The sequence below is a fragment of the Triturus cristatus genome, chromosome 7 (genome assembly GCF_964204655.1).
Source record: "Triturus cristatus chromosome 7, aTriCri1.1, whole genome shotgun sequence".
In the NCBI taxonomy this organism is placed as follows: Eukaryota; Metazoa; Chordata; class Amphibia; order Caudata; family Salamandridae; genus Triturus; species Triturus cristatus.
In genome coordinates, this window is record NC_140590.1 from 147,395,117 (window position 1) to 147,409,253 (window position 14,137).

At 46.3% G+C, this 14,137-nt stretch overlaps 1 protein-coding gene across 7 annotated transcripts in view; it reads left to right on the forward strand.

Moving 5' to 3' along the window:
- The window catches only part of LOC146809067 (sialoadhesin-like), a 514,967-nt gene that overhangs the window by 179,273 nt on the left and 321,557 nt on the right, over nt 1–14,137 (forward strand). The window lies entirely within an intron of this gene.

A 14,137-nucleotide genomic window follows, 5' to 3' on the forward strand; every position in this document is an offset into this window, starting at 1 on the left:
AATATTTAAATCACTTTTGTTTTACCATTCCATTATTTGGCTTTTCCATCTTGGAAGGGGAAATAAAAAAATATAATGGTGTCCTGCTGCATTAGTGTGCCTGCGTAGTAATGCATACACATGCATTTTCTCAGCCGCAGTAATTTGGAAATGCATGTGCATGCATGCCTACGCATCAATCTTTTTTTTCACATAATGCACAGCATTGACAACAGCCAAAGAGAAAAGCCAACCAGTCTCCACTGGCAACCAACTTACAAGGCCCATGCAGGTTATTATTAATTGTTGCATTTTCTTTTGTTTTATATAGATACAATTAGGGAAGTGGAGCATTTTTGAAATTGAGTTCTCTATTGTTTACAACTCTTCCTTTCATACTTTTTTGTGTGCAGTGTAGTCAGTATGTCAATTTAGTTTGCTTAGGTTAAAAAGCAGCCTTATAAATAAATAAATTCGTACATACATACAACAATAATATGAATACATCATAAAACAATAACCAACCTTAATAAATTCATAAAACAACTAATATAACATTCACCAAGATCAGCTCTGAACTTGATTGCAAGATGCAGAACATCCCCCACAACATCACAGTGGCACAATAGTAGCTGCAGGTATAAGAAATCACTTGTGAATCCCCAGCTTCTCAACAAGTGCTTATGTCATGAAAGTTTTTAAAAGTTTGAAAATATAAAGTACATTTGAGGTTGGATAGATCTAAAGTGTAGGAAAAAGTTAAAGGTTTCATGAAGTGGCAAAACTTCAGTAGTTGTTTTTTCTAAGCCTCTGTGTTCGCTAGTTTCTTTTGGCAGTTCAGCGTTGGAGGACTCTGTCTACAATTTCACCTGGTGGGGTTTGAAACCTTCCGGGTTTTTTTTCAACTGTGACATGCACACCAGGTAAGAGTTTGGTGTGCCACAGATCAAGTTTGGTGATGCGCACACCTGTTATCTTTTCTCATTGCATGGTAGCATCGTGCGCATCACCATACATTTTGGTGATGTGCACACAATGCTGTACTTGTTTCTTGCAGCCTATTTCAGTAATTTTATTGGATGTGTAACATCTCAGTGGGGTTTTGTTCAATTTTTTCTCCCCTGTTTCCCTACGTATACCCTGTGTAATTGTGTTCTGGCACATAGTTGTGGTCTGCTCTATTATCTGTGCAGTTTGGCACAAGCAGATACACCTGGTGAATATGCAGTCAGTTAATCCTCCACCGTCCAGGAAGTCTGCATATTCAGTGGAGACCGTGTTTTGATGCTTTCGAGACTTACCTGGGAGCAATTGGTGCATTACCTTTCAGGGCTGAAAGGAAGAAGCGTCTTCTTCTACATTTTTTGGATTTTGAGGGTAGAGAGGTTTTCAAACATCTCCCTGAATTGGTTTTGGGTGACGCTGAGGTGGTTGATGAGTAATATGAAGTTAAGAAGTTAGTTATAAAATTTGATGTGCAGGCTAGATTAGTTGCGCTATGACATACATTTTTCAAATGTGCACAGTCACAGGGTGAGGATGTGGACACATATATAAGTGCCTTGTGGAAACTTTGTGCTGAATGTCAATTTGGGGATACCATGAACAGCTGGTCAGGGATCAATGTATCACTCACTGTTGGTACAAACACATTCAACTGTAGCTTCTAACTATGGGTGACCCAGGGCTCGAATATGTTATGACGGTAGCAAAAAGTTTTGAATTGGCACAGTTGTAGATCAAGGAACTCAATAAAAACTGTTAACCAAAGGACTCTGCTAATGCATTTGTGATTACCAGTGTACCACGCAAAGACAACAAGGTCCACAAGAACGCTTTTTAAAAAAGAACCGATATTTGTTACTGGTGTGGCTATGCGCCACATGGGAGAGGCAACAGAGTGTGTCCAGCCAGGAATGTGTGTTGTCGCAAGAGTGGCAAAATGGGTCACTTTGCCAAAGTGTGTCAGTCTGGCCTGGCTAAGCCAGCTAAGGTCACTTATGTGATGGAAAAGGTTTCAGTGAGTGAACCTGAGCTGGTAAAGGATTTACAAGATAGGATTGTAGTGGTGTCTGATGGTGACATAGTTTCTGGTGACCCAAATAATTGTGCGGATCCAAATGTTGATGTGCTTGTGGGAGACAAGAGCCTCAATTTATTGGTGGATTCTGGTGCACGCATTTCAATGATCACCTACAAACTATTTAAAAGAATTTGGGTGAATAGGGCTCTTTTCCCTCCAGACAGAGCGCCTGTATCCTATGAGAGGAGAAGAATTGAGTTGGAAGGGTTCATTTAAGATGTTCTTTAGTTCAAGGGGCATAGGATCCAAGGGAATATCTATGTTGAGGTTTGTGGTCTGAATATTCTTGGGTGGTATCACCAGAGGCTTTTGGTATGGTTTTTAGACCTGGCACTAGCGAACAAGTACTGGTTATCAAAGACACCCCAGCTTCTGTATGTTTAGAAGAAGAGTTTCCGCAGGCATTCTATAACAGTCTTGGAAAAATAGCGGCTTTCAAACACAGAATTAAAGCAAAGAAAGAGGCTGTCCCCATCAAGCATAAGGTTAGATCTGTGCATTCCAACCTCAGGGAAGATCTTAAGAAAGAGTTGGACAGGCTACAGAGTAGTGGGGTTATTGAACCCATAGAACCAAGCCTGTGGTTGAGCCCTTTAGTTGTTGCTCGCCAACACAATGGGGATATGTTTGTGCATTGATGTAAGAAGCCAGAATAAGGAAATCTGGGTTGATTCCTACCCTCTGCCCAAGATTGGCAAGCTTTTGGAGAAATTGAGGGGTGCAGAGTAGTTCTCTAATATTGATCTCGCATCAGCTTACCACTAAGTGGTGTTGGATGATGAGTCTTGCCATTACACGGCATTTAATTCCCCATTTGGTTCATATCAGTTTTGCAAGATGCTATTTGGCCTGGCTTCGGCTGCATCGGTTTTCCAATGCATAATGCAGCAGATTTTCAATGGTGTGAAAGGGGTCGTCATTTTTCAGGACAAAGTTCTTATCTTCTCTAAACATTTAGAAGATCATGAGAACTCGTTAAAGGCTGTGCTCTGGATCTTTGAGGAGAAGGGTGTTGTAAAAAAGTGAAGTGTGAGTCCTGGAAGAAAGAAATAGAGTTTTTGGGACAGTTGGTTTCATGCAAGGGACTAAGCCCAAGGCCTGGTCTAGTGAAGGCTGTGGTTGAGTGCCGGAGTTCCAGTAACAAAGATAAGCTGCGCTCCTTTTTGGGTCTGTGCAAGTTTAATGCGTGCTTTATACCGGACTATGCAACTGAGATGAAGTCTCTGTCAAACATGTTAAGAGCTAATGTCCTGTTTGAATGGAATGATAATTGTCAAGACACGTTCAAGATGTACAAGTCAGTTGACTAATGCAAAAACCCTCAGTGCCTTTGACCCGTATATACGTTGTACTATAACGGTTGATGCCAGTAACTACAGATTAGGCGCTGTGTTGACACAACATCTGGAGGAAGTCGAAGTGACCATTAGTTATGCGCCCAGGGTGTTGCGTGATCCAGAGCTTAAATACTCTGTGATCAAAAAAGAGTTATTGCCATGCTATTGGGCTATTGAGAAATTCAGGAGTGTCGTGTGGGACAGGAATTTTGTGACACAAACTGATCATAAGCCTCTAGTTTACATTCTTGGTGGTGACAGACTAAAGTATGCTATGCCCCGTATAGCACGTTAGACTACGAAATTGCCACAATATGATTTTGCTGTCAAGCACATTCGGGGTAAGGATAATGTCAGAGATGATCTTCTCTCCAGACTTCCTATCTGCGAAGAGGAGGTGCTTGATGTGGAAGAGGACGAAGAGGATTGTTTTATCGTTTATGTTGATGCTTTGGAAAACAAAGCGTGTAGCGAGAGTGAGTGGAAGAGTGCAGAGATTGGGATACTGTGCTTAGGAAGGTCAAAAAATATATAGTGAAGGGTTGGCCCAGAGAGAGATGTGTGTCTCCAGACATTCAACCATTTTTTAAAATTGCTGAGGAATTATCCATTGAAGATGGGGAGATTGTGAGAGATGACAGGTGCATTCCCTCTGTTGGCATTCGTGCTTTACTGGTGGGCTGTGCCCATGATGGGCATTTAGGATCCATAATGAATAGGAGGCGTGTCAGATTACACTACTGGTGGCATCCATGTATAAGGGCATTGAGTTGGTGGTTAAAGAGTGTTATAAGTTCTGGGGCTGAGAAGGGGTACCAAGATTTTACACCTCTGCTACAGTCCATACCATTGCCGGAGAAGCCATGGTTAAAGGTCTGAATTGGTTTGGTGGGACCTTTCAATTTTCTTCCACATCATTTATGCTTTGCGCTTGTTTTGATGATTACGACAGTAAGTGGCCTGAAGTATGTTTTTGTGCGTCGCCAACTGCGAGTAATGCTAGACATTTCCTAAAGAAGATTTTGATGAGAAAAGGTTTCTCTGAAGTGTTAGTGTCTGACAATGGGGTGCAATTTGTGAACCATGAGATGAGCACATTTCTGCGTGAGTCGGGTATTAAACATTTGAGGAGTTCAGGTCGTCATCCACAAACTAACTGATTGGTGAAAAGAATGAATTGGGTGGTTGTTGAATGCATCAAGTGGGCAAAGAGCAATGGTTACAATGTGGAGGGTGCGGTTAGCTCAATGTTGTAGTTTTACCGCACTACGCCACATTCTCTCACAAAAATCGTGCTATTTGTTTTGCTCAGAGGCGCATGCCCATGCCCACTTTATATCCTGCTTGGCTACTCAAGACGGTTATAAAGTTTCATGCTGGGTGGATCAAGGGGCTGTAGAATACAGGGTGGAAGTGGGCCAAGAGAAAATGGGAAAGAGATAGGATCTCAACAAGTCTGTTAGACCTGTTTTGTGGTCCCCTGATGACATGGTTTATGTTAAAAATACATACTTTGTTAGAAAGGGAGGTGCGGTATATGGTGATCCTATGCATGTTGAGAGAGTGTGTGGTGGTGCCATTATGGTACGTGATGGCTGTCGGTTGAATGCCAGCAAAGTGGTGAAATTGTTGGGGCTTGAAACCATTTGGGACAAGATGTTGATTTAGCCCTGCCCTCTGCTGGTGAACAACTTCCTGTGTGGAACCACGAAGGTCGAGTTGTGTGAAACATGTACCCTGGAAGCTAAGATGATGTACTTTCTGTTTTTCTCATGTGGCAAGCATAGCTCATTGCTCTCTTTAAGATTTCATGTTTTTGCAGGGGGGGTTATGTTTTGGTGGCTGGTGTTTTGCACTTTTATGTTTACAGAGGTAGACTTTGTTTGTTGTTAAAAAAAAAAATGGTAATATGTTGTGTTTAGCAAGGGTTGTTTCTCTGAACCCTTGGAATGTCTGAGGGGTTGCCATAGCTGCTGACCATTGAAAGGGTTCCACATTTGTCAGTTGGAGCTTTCCTGTCGTTTGAGGGCAGTGGTGGCTCATTGAACCATGAATACATTTAAGAAAGTTATTTACTTACCGTCTCCTGTTGTGTTTAAGTTGGAGGCCACAACATGGTTTCTGCCCTCAAACATTCAGTTACATTTTCATCACTCTTTGAAACCACCGGGTTAGCCCAAATAGAGACCAGCATATAGAACATATCATCTTAATGATATGTTCTATATCATTCATCTGATGTATTTATGACATGAAAAATGAGAGGTGGGAGACCCAGAAGTCCTCTTTAAAACCTAGTTTCTTCCAACACTTTAAGCGATCTGGGGCCACGTGTATGTATGCTTACTTTGCTAGTTCCTAATAGTGAATTTTTGTGATTCACTATTGGGCAATCGAGAACACCCATGTACAAACGTGTCATTGACACATTAAGCGATTCCTAATGAGGGTCGTAATATTCATGAGGTAGGTCGCAATTTGGGAACCACAAATTAAACGCTTCTGTTTCACTTTTTCAGAGCAGGCAGTGGTCCTTGTGACCACTGCCTTCTCTCAAAAAATGTTTTTGCAACCATTCATAAAGTGGAAGGGGTCCTCTAAGGACCCCCTTTCCATTTGCAACTGGGTTACCAACTACTTGAAGTAGGCGGCAAAATGCAAAAGTTTTGCGACTGCATTTTGGTCACAAAACATTCGTACATAGCACTGTGAGTCGCTATTGTATTGTATTGTATGGCATATTTGTATAGCGCAAACTGTCACCCGAAGGGTATCCTGGCGCTTTAGACAATTATACCGACACCACACATAGCAGTCAGGTGAAATTAAGCAGACCTAGGGAAGAGAAACGTTTTTAATTCTTTCTTAAAAGAGAGAAACTCCCTAGAGCTTCTCAACAACAAAGGGAGAGAATTCCAATATTTGGCCGCCACGAAACCAAAGGCTCGGCCGCCCATGCGAGCCCTCAATACCTTTGGGACTACCACAAGATGTGCTGACAGTGACCTAAGGGAGCGAGTGGGCACATACCACTGGAACAGCTCCTGCAGTGGAACAGGTCCTTGCCCATGAAGTCCCTTAAACACCAGACAAAGCGCCTTAAAGATGACTCGCTGTGAAACTGGTAGCCAGTGAAGATCGGCTAGCGCCGTAGATGAAGAGTCAGATCGACGACGGGACAGGGCTAGCTTGGCTGCCATATTCTGCACGCGTTGTAGCTTGGCCAGCAATTTATTTGGAGCTCCCAGAAGTAGTGTGTTGCAGTAGTCTAACCTACTCAAAATGGTACCGCGAACTACTTCTGGGCGAACATGGGCCGGCAGCAGCGGAAGAATCTTCCACAGCATGCGTAGCAGCATCATGCAGGTGGACACGGTTTTATTTACGAAAAGATCCAGTTGGAGATCAGACCCAAACACAACGCCCAGGTTCCTGGCAGATACTGCTGCAGAAGGAACTTCCTGGAAGGAGGCAGGCCAAAAATCAGGAGGCAGTGGCCGAGGGATGTGGTCCAGTGAGCAGTGTAGAACCTCTGTTTTAGAGCTGTTAAACTGCAGAGAATTCTGCCTCAACCAGTCCGCAGTTGACGCCATACATTGATGGAAAGTCTCCAGCGACACCGCGTCTTTGCCCTCGATGGAAAAGATGAGCTGCGTATCATCGGCATAGTTAATAACCGAGATGCCAAATGATTTGACCAAGCTCACCAGAGGGCGAAGATAAAGATTAAACAGTATAGGGCTGATGGCAGACCCTTGCGGTACGCCCTGCTCAACTGTTTTAATCTCTGACTGGAATGGTGGCAAGGCCACTACCTGGCGTCTGTTTCCTAAATAAGAAAACAGCCAATCGCGAGCCGAACCCCTCACCCCTGCATCCTCAAGTCTTCTGACCAAGATGTCATGGTTGACCGTGTCTAAAGCGGCCGACATGTCGAGCAGCACTAAAAAGGCCGCTCGCCCAATGTCGACCCGCGAACGAAGATCGTCCAACACGGTCACCAGGGCTGATTCCGTGCCATGTGCTGGTCTGAAGCCAAATTGAGACGCGTCCAAACAGCAGTTGGTCTCCAGGAAACTGGACAGATGTTTAGTAACCAGTTTCTCTAAGATCTTAATGGGAAAAGGAAGCAGCGATATAGGTCTATAATTCGCTGGACAGGTGGGATCCAAAGTTTCCTTCTTCAACAAAGGTGAGACCACTGCTAATTTCCAACATTTTGGAACACGTGCCAAAGAGAGAGACTGGCAACAGATAGCATACAGCGGAGGAAAAAGCTCCGTCTGGAAAACTTTCCAATATTTGTGAGGCAATGGGTCTAAAGGAGAACCGGAGGATATGCTGTTAGCCAGCAGGCAAAACTCCTCAAAAGACGGAAGGGGAAAGCTATCCAGCTGTGCCTGACTATCAACTACCCTTACTGCCTCCCTTTCGGCCGCTAAAGTAGAGCCAAGTACGGGCTGAGTAACAATTGTAGTTGTAGGAGCAAGCTTACTTAGGATCAAGGCGATCTTATCTTCAAACGCCTGCGCTAAAGAGGAGCATAAAGCTTGGGAGGCAGGAATGTCATTAGCCACAGAAGCAGGGCGAGAAAGATCCCCAACAATTTTGAACAAGGCCTGCGTTTTATTCGGTGCATTCAAGAGCGATTCCTCCAAGAAACGTGCTTTGGCGCTTTTAATCTGCACTTTATAGGTCAGCAAGGCCTGCTTAAAGAGGGCTTTATCGGGTTCTAAGTAGTGTTTCCTCCAAGCTTGCTCCGCGCGTTTACAGCGGAGCTTCAAATGCGATAACTCCGCAGTGAACCAAGGCATGGCAATCCTGGATCTATTTCTAATTTTGCGCAGAGGAGCCAGCACCTCTAAGGAGTTAACAATTTTCTGACTAAGGCTCTCGTAACTTGCGTCCACAGAGACTCCTAAAAGGGGAGTTTCCCCGGCAAGCAGGGACGGCAGGCTAGGTTGTCTAAGTAACCTCGACCATTGCCTGCCCATCCTGGTCTTAGTGCCAGTACTTCCATTCCCAGTTGGAGCCATGGGACATGTCACGGAGAGAAGGACCAAAGCATGGTCTGTCCAACACTGCGGAAGAATATCCCGAACCACAACCTGGCTAGTGTTGGCAAAAACCAGGTCAAGAATGTGACCCTTGATGTGGGTCTGTGAATGCACCAGCTGCTGCAGATTAATATCGCTGCAAGCCTGAGTCAAATCCGAGAGAGCCGACCTTGTAGGACCATCCGAACACAGGTTAAAATCTCCCAGCAGTAAAGTCCTAGCATGGGTATTGGAGAGCTCGTAGATTAAATCAATTAGCTCTGGTACTGCTGATAGAGAGCTGGCAGGGGGCCGGTAGCACAGCAGCCCAGAGTAGAGAGTTCCTCCATGCCCTTTCAAAGAGAAGGCCAAAGTTTCGCAGCCCAAAATGCGCCTTGTGTCAAGCACTGAAACATCAAGCGACTCCCTAAATATAAGGCCGACCCCACCTCCTCTAGCTCCCTCTCGTGGGTTATGTCTGATCTTGAATCCAGGAGGGCAAGCTAGCCCTAGTTCCACTGCACAGTCCGCTCTAGTCCATGTTTCTGTCATGAACAGAATGTCTAACCTATAGGAGTCTATAAGTAAAGCAATTTCCATGTGATGTTTACTCAGAGACCTCACGTTGAGCAGACCACATATCAGAGCCTGTTCTCCCCGCACTACGGCATGCGGCTGATGACAAGTGTTCGTGCCTGGATTTAGTTTTAGCAACATGTCTCTGGAATAAGGTAACCGACCATCGGGCAGTGGAGCAGAGTTCCCGGCCCTCGGCACGACCTGTGCGCGAACGGGCGCAAACGGGCTTACCTCTGGCGCGCCGCCGTCGCGCTCGCTGCGCGCCAACGCTGCGCGCTGGAACACACATCCCTTAAATGCTGTGTCAGTAATCCGCGCGGGAGTCCTGCGAGGACACACCTCTATCCCCACCAAAGATGGCCCCCGAGGTGGACCCAATCCAATGAGCCTCACCAAAGATGGCGGCGGGAACGCCGCGATCGCGTCCTGAGTAGCCCCCCAACAGCTGACTAAATCCCGCAAAGTGCAGGTGAGTTTGACAAGTTTTAACGTGCGGGTATGATCTAGCTAACCCCCAGTAAAATATGCCACCGAGAACACAAAGCGCCGGAAATAACTGCGCAAAATACAAAATGCAAATTAATTTTAAAAGCTAGTTAAAAACAAAGGCAGCAGCACCAAACTAAGCGTTAGCGCTAGGTATAAGGTCTACCTGAGGCCGCCGCAAGGCGCCTTAAATATACTGTCTGGTGCGCGGGAGTCCTGCGAGGACACACCTCTATCCCCACCAAAGATGGCCCCCGAGGTGGACCCAATCCAATGAGCCTCACCAAAGATGGCGGCGGGAACGCCGCGATCGCGTCCTGAGTAGCCCCCCAACAGCTGACTAAATCCCGCAAAGTGCAGGTGAGTTTGACAAGTTTTAACGTGCGGGTATGATCTAGCTAACCCCCAGTAAAATATGCCACCGAGAACACAAAGCGCCGGAAATAACTGCGCAAAATACAAAATGCAAATTAATTTTAAAAGCTAGTTAAAAACAAAGGCAGCAGCACCAAACTAAGCGTTAGCGCTAGGTATAAGGTCTACCTGAGGCCGCCGCAAGGCGCCTTAAATATACTGTCTGGTGCGCGGGAGTCCTGCGAGGACACACCTCTATCCCCACCAAAGATGGCCCCCGAGGTGGACCCAATCCAATGAGCCTCACCAAAGATGGCGGCGGGAACGCCGCTATCGCGTCCTGAGTAGCCCCCCAACAGCTGACTAAATCCCGCAAAGTGCAGGTGAGTTTGACAAGTTTTAACGTGCGGGTATGATCTAGCTAACCCCCAGTAAAATATGCCACCGAGAACACAAAGCGCCGGAAATAACTGCGCAAAATACAAAATGCAAATTAATTTTAAAAGCTAGTTAAAAACAAAGGCAGCAGCACCAAACTAAGCGTTAGCGCTAGGTATAAGGTCTACCTGAGGCCGCCGCAAGGCGCCTTAAATATACTGTCTGGTGCGCGGGAGTCCTGCGAGGACACACCTCTATCCCCACCAAAGATGGCCCCCGAGGTGGACCCAATCCAATGAGCCTCACCAAAGATGGCGGCGGGAACGCCGCGATCGCGTCCTGAGTAGCCCCCCAACAGCTGACTAAATCCCGCAAAGTGCAGGTGAGTTTGACAAGTTTTAACGTGCGGGTATGATCTAGCTAACCCCCAGTAAAATATGCCACCGAGAACACAAAGCGCCGGAAATAACTGCGCAAAATACAAAATGCAAATTAATTTTAAAAGCTAGTTAAAAACAAAGGCAGCAGCACCAAACTAAGCGTTAGCGCTAGGTATAAGGAAGTGACGCCTTAACACACCCGTTCCTAATACCAAATAGCTAACCCATTTTTAAATTCTGTCATAGGTTACTGAATTGCAAAATACTGTTCTGTACTGTATGTGCAAAAAAGCTTTTTTGCTGTCGCAAACAGCCCAGTTCGGTGAACAACAAAAAAGCTACGTACATGTGGCCCCTATTTTCTAATCGAACTGTTGAATCATAGGGTGCCCCCTTCCAATGTGTTTGAATTCATGTTTCCCTCTTTGCTGCAACATTATACCACTATCTCTAAAATCAGATTATCAATAAAAAAAGGTTCTAAATTTCATGGATTTATGGCCCAAAGTCACAATATATATCATTGACAGATCGGGATTTAGGTCATGATCATGTATAAAGGATACAAAGTTATCAATTAGGTTTGCAGACTTGGCCAAGCAACATGGCTGCCTGGACGTGCTCCTAGGGAACACTGCTGCCCCTCCAACTAATCCTGCCAAAATCCTGACATAATGTTCCCTATCTACGCAGTGCCTGACTGAGGCTTGCTCCTGGATGAGTAGTAGCAGTGCTAGAGGAAGCTCACCCCGATTCAGCCCATCCTCCATCCGCATTGAGGCCTCTAGGAGATGGAACTCATCAAAGGTCTGGGCTGCCACTCAGTGGCCTATAACTTACCTGCTGCCACGTGGTCTGCCAGTGCTTGGCTGCCCGCTGGGGATCTCTGTGGCTTAGAAGGCTTTGTAAGCAGTCCCCCTATATTCTACTCTCTCTCCTGTCCTTACTGTACCTGTGGCCTGGACTTTCACAATCTCAGCCCCATGGTGCAAAGAGAGGTTGGCGGGCTGCAGGACCTTTATCAGCTGGTGGCAGCCTGACCCCAAGAGGCTGCAGTGATCAGTTGGGCCGGCATAGCTGGGGGACTGTTTCAGGGCCCTGCTTGGTTGGTGTGAGCCCCTTGAAGAAGGAGATGGGAATGCCCTCTCCTGCATTAGCTGTGGAGGACACTGGTGACTGCGGATGGGGGTGCCTACTCCTCAGGGCCTTGCTTTTCTCATGTGTACAAGCAGCACAGAGCTGGCCTGGTGCTCCTCTTCCCCCTGTGAGGCAGTATATCTCCATGCAGACCACCACCGATCCAGTGGGGGTAGGTCTTTCTTCACCCCCGGATGACTGATGCAGTGATTCTGGGGGTGGTGTGATAAGACCTGTGGGTGGCCACACCCTCACCACCTGATTGGGCTACTGCCCAGCATGTCAGGGCCTGGCTGCTGCCCCTGCTGTTGAGAGACCCTGGAGCCCGGGACAAGGGTTTTCTGCAGGAGCTGGTGGGCTTCTACTCCCCAGGTAGTCAGACCTTTCCTGGCAGACATCCAGGGATTTGCGGTGCTGCTAACACCCTGCCCACTGCTGGAGCTCTGATTGTTGGGTGGCAATCCAGTACACCGATTGCCCCAATGCCCTGGGGAGCTTGGGGTCTCGAGACAGCTTCTCTCCCAGACTGTAACCCTGCACACCTGGGGGTAGCTCCCCAACTTATTGAACTGCCTTTTTCGTGCTGGCTCATGGTGATGCCGCTGGCAAGGGGAAGGGCAGCTCTCAATGCCAGACCCAGTGGAACACCATAACAGGTTACCACCAGCCACCACCTGCCACACAGGATTATGCGTCCGGGTCCAAACAGTCCCTGGAGAAAGAGGCAGAGCCATCTAGAGTGGCTTTACTGTCAGCCTTAGAGGGTTCTAGGAAAGCACTTAAAGGACACATTGTGGGTGTCTCCATCGAAGTCAATCTCATACGCGCAGACTTGCGCTAAGTCTCCGACAAGGTAGACAATGCAGAATCCAAAAATAGTATCTTGCAATTGGAGGTTTGACAACTAAAACATGTGTTCCAAATGTCTGTGTTCACAAATACGCTGGAGAACACCATTGAGAATGCCGAAGGGCACCCATGTCGAATTAATGTGTGCCTTCTGGGATTTACAGAAAGGGTGGAGGGCCAATCAGTGGAGACCTTTCTTTAGGACTGTGTGACTTGTAAAATTAGTGCACCAGGTGATAGCCCCTTTTCTGCTGCTTGGGGCCCATCCCAGGGCCCTCATTGCCAGGATCATGAACTACCAAGACAGGGGTGTTATCCTGATGGCAGCCAGGGAACTTTCGGTCCTGCAAAGCAAGAACCGCAACACTATCTACCCGCACTACACTCCTTAGGTGGAGGAGCAGTGCAAGTCCTTCAAAGCTGTGAAAAAGAAGTACTGCAAAATTAACCTCAAGTGTCTGTTGATATATCCTGCAAATCTCAGAGTTCTGGCAAATGTGAAATCACATTTCTTTGAACACTTAGAGGAGGTATGGTCCTGGCTGGACTTATCTCCCATGTCCAGGTACATGCATTGAGTATGGTGGACCCCAGCCATGATCGCACTGCGAGGGGCTTAAGTGGCTGGATTCCGGGTGAAGGGGACGTCAGAGGGAGTAACAGGGGCTTGGCCACATTTTGGTCACAGAGAGGAGGGCACTTTAGACTCCTCCGCAGAAGAACACTCCTTGGTCCCTGAAACTTTGATAATCACGGCCCCCTATGACCAGGGTGCCCTGGGATCTCTTTCATAGATCACTGAAGTGATTAAAGACACAGTGACCTCCTCATTAGGAAGCTCGTCGTCTTCTCAATCTTCTATGAGCTTGCTGGTTCCGTGTCTGGGCCTTAATCGACTCCCTCCCCTCTCTGAGAGGATGATTATTTCAGGGACAAAACTGGCTGCAAGTTTGCCCCTGGGCCTTCTTGGTGGGTGGCATGTAATTTATTGAATGGAGCAGATTGGATTTTATAACCATGTGTTAGATTGAGTGTATTTTCACTGTAGATGTTCCCTCATGTAAATGCGTTATTTTATCTTGCATTCATATATTTTTTAATGTGTTCCTTGATAGGGAGAAGCTGTGTTATATCTAGTGTATTTTCAGTATGCATGTCAATTCATTGTTCCATCTTGCATTCCTATATTTATTATGTGTTCTGAAAAAAAGGAAGGTGTACTTTAATATGCATCCCTGGTGTTCTTGTCCTTGCTGTTCAACCAATGTGAATGTGATATGTGGAATGTTGGCGTGGTGGCAATGGAATGCTTGGGTGCCTTTGAGGTGGAGAGTGGCAGTAGGAGTATGGGCTGAGAAGCAGGGAGGATGCTCCTGGTGGTGCTATCCTAAGGACATTGCTAATAATATACTAATCTGTAACTAAAACTAATAAGTCCCCTTCTAAAACTACACCTCAGTCTCTTGACTTTCATTACAGCATTTCGGATCCCATCCTCATCGCCAAAAGTGAAGTTATCTAGCAAACACTAGGGTGATG